At 40.8% G+C, this 12,015-nt stretch overlaps 1 long non-coding RNA gene across 1 annotated transcript in view; it reads right to left on the bottom strand.

Annotated features, from left to right (window-relative positions):
• The window catches only part of LOC106781978 (uncharacterized), a 193,752-nt gene that overhangs the window by 112,408 nt on the left and 69,329 nt on the right, over positions 1–12,015 (bottom strand). The window contains exon 3 of the long non-coding RNA XR_011428765.1: positions 10,533–10,641. This is a non-coding gene — a long non-coding RNA (uncharacterized lncRNA). The remainder of the gene's footprint in view (positions 1–10,532; positions 10,642–12,015) is intronic.

The raw sequence follows: 12,015 nt of genomic DNA, 5'->3' as shown, positions 1-12,015 counted from the left end.
AATAAGACTGGGAAAGTAAAGTATTGAGTAGGGGTCAAATTCAAATACTGCCAAGTCCTCCCTGTGACAGCAAGGCAGGGAAGTGTCAGTGTGAGAACCACAGGTGAGGAAATCTCCAAGGTTATTTTAACATGTGATTGTTAGCGATCAAAATCTAGGGTTCAGGTCTCTTTAGGGTATATGTTAGCAAATTAGATGTTTATTTATTTATTTTTTAATTCTTGATAAAGTCTCAGTACTTGGTCTTGATTTAAAAACAAAAAACAAGCAAGGAAAAATAACCTGTCTATAGAGAAACTACAAAGGACCCCCGAATCCCACATGGTAATTCTGGGGAAGAGGGATTTCCTCTCTTGCCCTGATCTGACCGGATGGAGACAGCCTTGGAGGAAGTAAACACTGGTTCAGGATAAAGAAGAAATAGGAAAGGAAAATTCCCCGAGAGAACTTTTATTCACAGAAGCAGATGTGGCTGAAAGCGGCCTCCGGCAGATCTTCAGTTTCAAAGAGGTAGCCGGGAGCTCAAAAGTTATCAGGGAAGTTCACAGAGGCAGAAAAGGCAATTCTTAGCCAGGAACCGGGGAGGAGAACGTGTAGAAGCTCACCAGAAAGGAAAATGTGGAAACACAGCCAAGTTTTCCCCTGTGCCCGAGGATTCTTACCTGCCGTTGAGTAGATTGAAACTAAGAGGTGGTGCTCAAAGGGCAGCCACATGCAGAGGAAAGTAGTTCTCCTGCTTGGCCAAATGAAAGTGTCAGATTTGGCTTGTGACCTTGAAGATGAAGAATTGAAAGTGTCCTAGACCATAAGAGGTTTAAGACAACGTTATACGATGTGGGAGAGAAAAGGTTCCCCAGCATAGAAAGGATCTGATGCATTCTTTAAACTCCCAGGCAGAGTAATTTTATCATTCTTATCTTAGTCTTCACCTATGAAATTTCATTCCTTTATCCTATTTAATGGTCCAGCACACTGTAGTGTTCAGCTAGAGGCAATGTGGTTTGGCTGTCAAGTCAAAGAAATAAAAACAGGGGTCAGATTCTTGCTCTGACTCTGCCTTTCAAAGGAATCTCAGGAAACCAAATCTTAAGCACTAAACCTCTTTTCCAAATACTAATCTTCTCCTATTTCCATAAATGGCCCACATTTTAAACAAGTATTTTGAATCCTCAGATTGAAAGATTTTAAACAAAGAGAAAAGACAGATTAAAAATTGTTTTCAGAATCCCTAAGGTGTGCTAAAGGGAAAAATGCATGGGGAAAGATTCTAAGAAAAATCAGATTAAAGTCTTTTGCCTTATTGAATCACTAATCTTGGGAAAACTGAGATTTCATAGTTGTTTTTTAGATGGAAAGAATGATCTTGGATCCTCTATACAGATTCTATTCACACTTTTTTAAGAAGGAGGAAAAAGAATTTATTCCAGCATATTGACTTTTCATATTTGTCTTCTGAAATCTGAAAGAGCCTTTGAGAAAAGTGCTGTTGTGTACCAGGAGGCTGAAATTTGCCTGAAGTGAGGAATTACATGGCTGTGGACAAAATTTGTGAATGAAGAAAAAATAGATATCTAAATACATAAAAAAAAACCAATTGAGTTTTTCAGGTTTCTTTGGTTTGGGGACAGAAGAGAAATATTTATTTTCTAATAAACTGTAGCTGTAAAGTAGATAATTCCATCAAGTTTTATCTAAATATAAAGATTGACTTTGAAAACACAAAAGAAGGAGGGGGAGAAGGAAGAGGGGCAGAAAGAAGGGGAGGAGAGAGAAGAGGAGGCATCCAAAGATTTTATTTTCAAAACAGACTATGTGATTGAATTCTAATTTTTCTTCCTTAACCCGGTTTTCACTGACATTGATATAACCAGAGGGTGAGAGCATGTAGTTTAAACATTGTTAATGAAGTGTATCATTATGTAAATCAGCCACTGGTTGACTGGGAAAAGTGTAGCTTGCAGTTATATCTGAGATGCCCACATATTTGGTGCATGCAAAGAGGGAAAGGGCACTATAATCTATAGAGCACTTCGCTTGGCGGGGGGTAGGGGGGCGTCCTTTACACAGGGGAGAGCATTTACCCTTACCCTAAGCTTATGAGGCTGTGATATCATCCCTGTTTTGAAGAGCAGTACACAGAGGCTCAAAGATCGTGATTCTCCCAGGTCTCATGGCCAAACAGAGGCAACCCACAATTCAAATCGGACTTGGCTTGAGGCCAGAACTTCCTCTCCTGTGCTGACGCTCTGCTGCCTTCACGGGCCTGACTGGCTTCCGGTGGGCATTTGACTTCATCCAAAGTTTGGTAAGATCAGCCCTCCACTGGCCGCATAATCAAAACAATTCTTAGAAAATACCAAAATTCTTGTATAATACCTAGAATTTTTATAAGATTTTTATGAAAGACTAAGAATTCTTATCAAATACACATCTTTTATGTGAAGGAGGTATACTAAGGGTCCTTGGTTCTCGACGGTCACTTGTACTGATAGAAATACCTTTCTACAAGGACTCTTGCTTCTTATTGTGACACATATAAAGCCTTCATTACATGGAGAGTAAATTTCAAGTCAAAGAACCAGTCCTGCGAACCAGATAGCCTTATATAGTTTAGTGTTGTTAAACCACCAATCAAAGGCTTGGTAAAAGCCACCAGAATGTTCTTTCCTGTCCTGCCCATTCTGTTGCTTATTCTGTTTTATTCCAAATTAATTCAGTTTGCTTACAATTCTTAGAGGTTTCGAAGAGTGGAAGTCACTCTTTTACTATAACTCAAAATCAAATGAAAAACTCCTGTAGGTCATCGGCAATGGTCTATTGTAAAAGACCAAAGAGAATCTGCATGAAATGTGAATATTTTTGAAGAGCGATAAGGAAAAATATTGATTCCACCCTAATATACAAGACTCATGGAGGAAAAAAAAGCATTTACCTATCCTCCAAAAAAAGAAGGAAAAAAAAAGCTATGTCTTCTTTATCTTCAAATCTAGAATGATGGCTGCTCTGTAGACAGCACTGAAGTCAGTCTCTTTCACTTAACACCGCCATCCATCTGTAGCCCCTGGACCAGCAGGAGCAGCATCACTGTAGAATTGATGAGAAGTGCAGAATGTCTCACTGCCCCCAGCACAGACCTGCTGAATCAGAGTCTGCACCTTAAGAAGCCCTCTCCTGGGGCTGGTCCAGTGGTGCAGTGGTTAAGTTGGCACATTCTGCTTCTCGGCGGCCTGGGGTTCGCTGGTTCAGATCCCGGGTGTGGACATGGCATCACTAGGCAAGCCATGCTGTGGTAGGTGTCCCACGTATAAAATAGAGGAAGATGGGCATGGATGTTAGCTCAGGGCCAGTCTTCCTCAGCAAAAAGAGGAAGATTGGCAGTAGTTAGCTCAGGGCTGATCTTCCTCAAAAAAAAAAGAGCCCTCTCCCTCCAGATGACTCACATACGCATGTGGAAATAATAATAGAATAATAATATAAATAATAATTTCACTAAAATAATAATTCTACTGAAACTACATCTAAATACAAAGACTGATCTTTTTTTAAAAAAAAGATAAGTGGGGAAGTTTTTAAACCTACTATTTTCAAAATAAACTGCATGATTGAACTCAAATTCTTTTTTCCTGAACTGTTTTGTTGACATTGATACAACCAAAGGCTGAGTGAATGCGTTTCTTCATGTGTAAATAGGCATCATATTGCCCACTCCACAGGATTGTTATGAGAATTAAATAAGATAACGTGAGAACAGTGCCTGGCATACTGCAGGCAGTCAAAAAGTAGTAGGTGCCATTAGTAACCATCATTACTAGTTTTTTACCAGAGCCCAAGTAGATTAACTGGCCAAAATTAACTGGCCTCCTAATCGATTTTATTTTCTTCTCTGCCATCTCAAAGATGTGTGGGTCTATCCTCACAGCAAAACTTGTCTCTATATTCCTTAAATTTGTAGCTCTGTAAAGGATTAGGCTAGATAAAGGAAATTCTCCAAATAAGCCAGACATTAAAATACTGATTCTATGTTCTCCTGTGACTCAAAAACAAACAGTACAATATTCACCAGCACAATTATAATTAGAATAGGGAATGCTTCAGTTAGACTTCTTCACATGACAGTCAAAAGATTATCATCAGGTTACCATTCCCTTGGGGTTCTCTCTCATGTGACAAACCCACCACAATCTATATTCGTCAACACAGTTGCCATTTCTAATCATAGCCTCGGAACTGTGAGCCGTATAATTATCACTATGCCATATTAGCATTTGTGGGTTCCCTCGATACTAATGGGATGCAAAAGGTGACATGTGTATGGATTGTGTCAAGTTGTCACACCGCACAAAAACATGGTCCCAATCCCACAGGCTGTAATATATACCTAATGATACACTCATGTCACAGAAGCACATAAATAGCGTTCTGCTGCCCGTTAAGGCTTCCTTGCAGTGATGAGCTCAGGGGGATGTATGTGAATGAGTGATCACATGTCATATGGGATGATTAAAAATGAGTGGGTCCCTTTTAGAGATTAGTGGTTGTTAAATTATTTCATTCACTTGCTATTCATGATGAATAATAAATCACTCTCGGCGTCTGCTGTTCTCTTCATTTATTACATGAGGATGTTTAGAAGCTAATTACTCTGAGACAGCGTCCCCAGCCAGAAAGGAGCGAGACGATATGGAATTCCAGTTCTGATTGCATTTTTTTATGCTGGGCCTGACATTTAGCCAGATTTTTTTCAGGGTTGCCCAAAGTTATATCCATTTCCTAGTTTTCTTTCAGACTTCAGACTGTCATAGTGTTTTAAGGGCTGTTGGGGACACTTTGAAGATCAAAAAGTCCATTAATCTAAACTAGTACTTCCTATAACTGTATAATTTCAGCCTCCATTAGGTAGGGGTCTGGAGGATTCATTTCCTTATTGGGCATCTGTTAAACACTTCACAGAATGTACAGCACACTCAGTCCCTTCTGTTACACATGTGATCAATTAATTCCTTCAGTCAGTGGTTATTGAGTGCCTTCTGCATGCTCAACACTCTCATAGGGCTTGTGGAAAAGAAGAATATGAGCCGTGGTTTTGGCTCTGAAAGAGCTTAAGATCAAATCAGAGAGATGATTACTATACATAAAATGATAAAAAGATTCAATAAATATCTATTATACATGAACCTTGGGCCATGTACTGTGTTAGTCACTTTCAAAAACGTTCTGTCATCTAATTTAATCATAAAAATACTTTGGATGGGTCTTATCACCGTTTTACAGATGAAGAAATTGAAGCCCAGAGAGGAGACTTGCTTATGTTCAAACAGCTGCTCTGTAGAAGAAGTGAGACTCAAACCCCTCTGAATGCAAGCACAGCACACTTCCCAAAATCCCATATGTTCCAAACACAATATGCGAGACAATTGAGTGCTAATTTGTGTGGCAAGAAGACTGAGTTTTGTAGTTGAGAGAAAAGAGCCAGGAATTATCAAGCAAGCCTTTGTAGATATAGGGCGTTCACTGACTAAGGCTTTGAAGGGTAAAAAAGATGCCAGGGGAAGAAGAGAAAGGAACAGAAGCAAAAGCTCAGAGATCAGAATGAGAGAGAGACATGGGAGGGGCTGTTCCAAACTGAATTTGAATAGACCATATAAATTGTTGGGGGCACTAATTGAGTAGGTTTCCCAGGCAGATGGGACCAGATTTTGAAGGGTCTAGAAAACTAAGCAAGGAGCCATTCGGTGTTATACAACAGGAAAGAGAGCTACTGGAGGGTATTGTTTCCTTGACCAAATTTTGGTCAGGTTCCTCAGAGCTGCCTTCTCAACTAGGCCTCAGCCTTGGCCTCTGGGAACTGCAATCTCTCAGCACAAACAATTTTGTCCATCCTGCACACTAAGAGATTGAAGAAAAGGCTACATGGCTTCTGCCAGCCCAAGACCATGTTCCCAGGATGACCCTGGTGCCCTTAAAATGCCTGGCTGAGAAATTTCAACACTGCCACAAGAATTAACTCTTTGTTTCAGCCAAAACCTGATTCTAGGCCCCTAGTCTCCCTGTTCTTAGAACATTTTCTTTAGAAAACTTACAGTTATAAATCCTTTCTCTGTCCCTTTGAGATATATCTTCTACAACCCAGAAAGATCTTTCTCAAGGAGCCATCCCTTTGAAATGTAGTCATTGGGAAGGTGGGGCCCGTGTTGCCGAGTCTCTGTGGGTAGGTGGGAGCCTAACAGTGATAGGCACAGTTAGCACACACAGATGGCCTGATCACGTTGACCAACACTGCCTGCCCACACCCATCAGTACTTTTCCTTTAGCACACTCCTGTGTTGAAAAAGCCTCCCACCTTTTGTTACAGCGGAGTTGCACCCAGTTTATAGTGGAGTCTCTTGACCCGACTGCCGTAGCCTGAAGAAAATCAGTCTTGCCATCTTTAACCAACATCCAGCTCTATTTCTCTTTGACAGTACTGGGCAGGAGAATAACAATCACAGCAATGTTCGGCTTAGCAGCCAGAAGCGGAATGAGTCACTCTCCTCCTGAAATCCTTCAGTGGATCCTTGTTCACCTCCAGGTTAAAGTTCAAAGAACTGAGCATTCCACACCAGGACCTTCAGGTGCTGGCTCCTGCCTGCCATCGCAGCCTCATCTTTCACCACTCCTCAACCAATACCCAGTGTTAGACGCAGCTATAATGTGAGTTTGCCCTTACTTGTTTCTCACCTTCATAATTTTTCAAGGCTATTCCCTTTGCCTGGAATAGTAGGGAAAATAGGTTGCATTTACTGAGCATTTAAAGTATGGCAGACTCCATCCCAAGACATTTACATTCATTAGCACCATCAATCGTCACAATTTTATAAGGTAGGTGGTCCCCATTTGCACACGAGGCACCTAAGGGTCAGTGAGTTTAGGTAATTTGCCTAAGGTCATTCAGAGAGTGGCAAAGCAGAATTTAACCCAGGAATCTGAATCTCTTTACTGATTCAGCTTTTACTCAAGGCTAAATACAACATACTATTTCCCCCCTTCTCCTTAGGTTATTTTTTTCCCATCTTGTTCCCACAGCAAAATTCTAGGCATACTACAGAACTCAACTCAGGACTCTCTACCATTTGAAATAGCCCCAATCCTCTCCTCTCTGTTTCTACAGCGTTCTATGTCTGCCATGGCTACAGCCCTTGTAGTACTGCAGAGACAGTGTTTTTCATCCATTCGTGTCTCTCCCATCTTGAGGGTAGATTGTTGGCTTCATTTTCATCCCAAGCCCAATACTTGCCATACAATGCATGTTGTTAAAGCCTGTAATCTAAATGCTTGAAAGTGGAGAGAGACAAGCATGAGACAAGTAGCTGGAAAAGTTGTGGTAGTGAGGCCTAGGTTAGTATTAGAGTAGAAGAGAAGTCTGTAGAAGCAAAATCTACAGACTTGCTGATTTCTGGCATGGGATTAGAAAGAAGGAACTTAAAAAGAATTGATCTATTCAGTATGTATTTATTGAACCTGGAGTGTGGGCCTAGCATTGCAGTGAGCACTGACATGACCCTGAAGCTTCCTGTATGGATACTGGGAAAACAGTAAGACCATTGGCAGGAACAGGGAAATCCTTCCAGAGAAGTAATTTGGTAGGGGATACATATTGGAGAAAAGAATTGGATGTTCAAATTGATGATTTACAAAATCTTTGAGATGAACACATCTGCATTTTCCATTTTGATGTGATTTTTGGTTTATTTTTTCCAGCAAGAAGGAATATACCTGTTTGTCAATCATAGAAGGAAAGCTCATTTCAGCCGCGTAGATTTTCTGTAGGTGGCAGCGGAGGAGCCTGGTTTTGAAGAAGCATTGGTTTGGTGGCTGTATAATCAAGATTGCAGTGTTATTAGTGCTCCAGTGTTCTCACTATAAAACCCTAAGTGTTTGCTATTTTGCATAAATTTACATGCCAAATTAAGGGAGTTTTAACCCACGTATGTGGGAGGAGGGGAAAAGAAATTAATACAGGCTGTGCAATTATATTCAAACACAAATTTGGAGGCTATTATGCATTTCATATGCAGAATAGTTTAGTAAATCCATCAGCTTAACCAAGCCCCAGGTGAAGGACAGCGAGCTATAGTCAGCGGTGTGCAGGTAAATGCTTTACAACTGGCTGTCCAGAAGAAAAACGGTGAGGATCTATAGGGTTTGCCAATTTCTGTGGTGACAATATTCCCACCATGGACAATTTCAAGCTACCGATCCAACATCACTGAACACTGAGTTGGGAAGAGATGTGCACATTTGGGTTTCAGGAGCCGGTGTACACAGGTTCTAACATACACAGGCTCCATTTGAAGATGAAAACGTCTCACATCTCACTTCTTGGACTTCTAAACTGAAGAGGTTCTTTTAAGTGGTGGACTCTCTAACTGGTAAAAGGAACATCAGTACGCATGAGAAGTGACATGGCTAAACAGTGAGCCACATGTCTCTTGAGTTCCTGGAACTTGTGGACTATTTGGGGAAGAACCAAAGCCCCAAAGTCCAGAAAAGCAATTATCTTCCCCCACGGAATGGTGTGTGAATAGACAGACATTTGCTGATGCAATGAGAACTGAATAAGTCCACTCTTGGAACAATTCCCCCTGGTGTATCACTCCTGTGTGGTTCCAGATATGGGTCAGGTGTGGAGTAGATGCACAGGTCACCATGGCAAAAGAAAGCATGTACCTGACAGCGCTGTAATTATCTGCTCACACATCTGCCTCTCCCTCCAGATTCTGAACCCCTAAGAACGTCAACCACATCTTATTCAATGTTGTATCCACAGCGGGTCCCTGACACACAGTGGGTTCTGGATTAATGCACACATTGAATGAGGAAATGAACAAACTTCCAGGGAAACTTTACTTAACAGGTCCATTGTGAGAATAACACAGTGACAGATGGAAAATATTTTGAAAAATGAAAGAATTAAACAAATGCTGGGTATTATTACTATTATCATACCTCAAAAGAATCTGCTATAAACTAATTAGAGCAGTACAGGCTTTTCCAGTCAAGGATATTGACAATAATCTCTCATAGATGGAGAAGTCCCCTGGTCATGTGGTAAATGCCTGGAAGTGCTGCCTTCTAAATTATTGTCAAAACATGATAAATTACCAGTTTCAGAAGCTCATGCGTGTAGAGTACCTCAGCCCTTGGGAAAATAACAAACTTTGTGATGGTGTTTCTGAGATCCATATTCTGACAACAACTCCACCGGAACGGGTTACTCGTTAAATTTTTCTGCTTAGATTATTTTTCAGCTTTCTTTTAAGTTTCCTGAACATATAGTTAACTTCTACTGCATTCATTTTATCAAACAACAGAATGTCTGGTCTGTTGACCACAATTTGTTGGTCTGTCATGGATTACCTCAAAGATTTTCAAAAGTGGGCATCGAGCAGGTCAGAATCATCTGAGATATCTTTTCACACTTCACATATTACCCAGAAATTCTAATTGGGCCACAAGGTGATGTGCCCATTTCCTCCCTACAGGGTGAAAATCACTTTTGCAGAGGGATGTGTATTATATCCCTCAGATATGATGGGACAGAAAAACCAAAAGCTTGAGGACCACTGATCTGAGATAATTTGAGAAGAATTACAGAATTACAGAATAGAGTCATACATAAAGTAGAATATTAGAGCTGGAAGGAGTCTTTGAGATGATGTAAAACCTCCTTTCACCTTAACAATGAGTAACTGAGGACCAGAGAGATCAGGCAGTCGGCCCCAGGTGCAGAGCTGGTCAGTGGGAAGGCAAGACTGACACTTACCCGGTCAGTGTTTTTACATCGGCTTATGCCCTCTCTCCTCATCAACGGTTTTGCCACAATAGACATCCCAGTGCTGATCGCCAGGGTATGATATTCAAAACCCTATTTTATCTGCTGGCGCCATCTTAGTTGGTGCTCAGTGTGTTTACACATACGTTAGATTAATAATTATTTTATAATTTGTTATTAATTTCATTGCCTTTCTCTTTGGTACTCATCTCCTTGACCTGACTTTCTATTCCCACAGCAATGTTTGTGACACTTATTTCATAGAGTCCCAATCTTTTATCATTATTCAGTGAGTGTGAGCATATTTTATGTACCAAGAACAGTGTTACTCACTGAAGAAACAGTAGCACACAAGACAATGTCCCTGTCTTCACAAAATTTGCAGTCTAGCAAAGTGGCCAAACAAATAACTAGATATTTACAACACAGAGCAATAAGTGCTATGATGTGGGAACTGTAGATTTATATAGGAACTCAGATAAGGGATACTGTATTCATTAGCTAGGCCTATATAACAAATTATCCCAAAACTTAGTGGCTCAAAATAACAAACATTTATTATCTCACAAATTATTTGAATTATAAATCCGGGCATGGCTTAACTGGATACTTCTGACTTAAGATCTGTCCTAAGGTCACAGCCAAGCTATCAGTTAGGACTACAGTCTAATCTGAAGGCTCAATTGGGGATGAGGGGTCATTTGTTTCCAAACTCACTTACGTGACTTTTTACAGGCTTCAAAAGACTTGTTTCCAAGCTCACTGACATGGTTGCTGGCAGGCCCCAGTTCTTTACCATGTGGACCTCTCCATAGTTGTTTGAGGATCCTCTGGCAGTTTTTGGTCCAAGAGAGAAAGAGAGAGAGAGAGTCAGAGAGTGAGAAAGGGTGCTGGAGACAAAAGTCACAATCTTTTTGCAACTTAATCATGGAAGTGACATCATATGTTGGAAATGCACCTCCTTTTGCTATATTCCATTCATTATAAATGACTCACAGGTCCAGTTTAGATCAAAGGAAAAAAATTGTACAATGGCATGAATACCAGGAAGTGGAGATCATTGGGGCCAACTTAGAGACTTCCGACCATGGACACCTTAAATGGGCAGGGATCAGGGGTATATGTCACAGGAGCCCCTTGTGTGCCCATTCTGAGGAAGAGACATGCAAATGAACTTGAAAGAGTGAAGGCTGAGCAGAAATGGCCAGGCTGGCATGTGTGTGTATGTGTGTGTGTATGCACACTCATTCAAGGTGGGGGAGATATTCTGGGGAAAGGATAGTCTGTACACAAGAGTGATGGCAAGAGAAAGCAAGTTTAGTATTCCTGGAACACAGAAGCATAGTAGGAGGTGGAGAGTAGTAAAAGATGAGACTGATTGGAGAGGCAAGCCAAAGGATGGGTCATGACCTCACTCACTTGCTTTCCTTTGTTCCTCCAGAATAGTTTCCAAAACTTTATCACTGGATAACAATAGATGATTGAAAGATGTATCAGTCAAGATGTTTTGACTGCAAGTAAAACAATCCCCAGCTCAAACTGACTTAACCAATAAGAAAACATATTAGCTTGCATAGGACTAGAAAATTTTCAAGGTTGACTGATTCGGTAGCTCAAAAAGAGCTTTTTCTCCTTATCCACCCTGCCATTCTCAGTATTGGCTTCATTCCCATGGTGTCACATCACAGACAACACTGTCCCATGAAAGAAGAGAGACACTCTCTTCCTTGATTTCCTACTTGAGATGGAGAAAATCTTTCCCAGAAGTTCTCTAGATTTTCTCCCCTCACTTCTCAGTGACCAGCATTAGATCACAGCCTGATTCCCGAGTGAGTCATTGGCTAGGGGAAAGGAATTGCCTTGATTGGCTTAGACTCATCAACTGGGATGGGACGATGTTGGCACATCAGCCACAAACATCCACTACAGACAGCTTCACACTTAGACTAGATTAGTTTAGTCCCTCAAAGGATCGTTCACTGGTTTCTGCTTTACCTTTCACACTCTAGACTTTAATCAAGGACAGTTCAAGAATCAGTCACATAAAATCCGCTTCTACCTTGACTTTAAAACTGTTTTTGAAGGCATTTTTTTCTTATGTCTTGAGGTCTTTTGTGGAAAGCCTGGCATAAGGAATTCCTTCCAGAATTAAAGTTGTAAAAAACATCTCTTGAGCATAGTACGCATCTTCCTCTGATAATAAG

The sequence above is a fragment of the Equus caballus genome, chromosome 19 (genome assembly GCF_041296265.1).
Source record: "Equus caballus isolate H_3958 breed thoroughbred chromosome 19, TB-T2T, whole genome shotgun sequence".
NCBI classification, from domain to species: Eukaryota; Metazoa; Chordata; class Mammalia; order Perissodactyla; family Equidae; genus Equus; species Equus caballus.
Note: the sequence above shows the minus strand (reverse complement) of the source record. Positions and strands in the feature narration are given on the sequence as shown.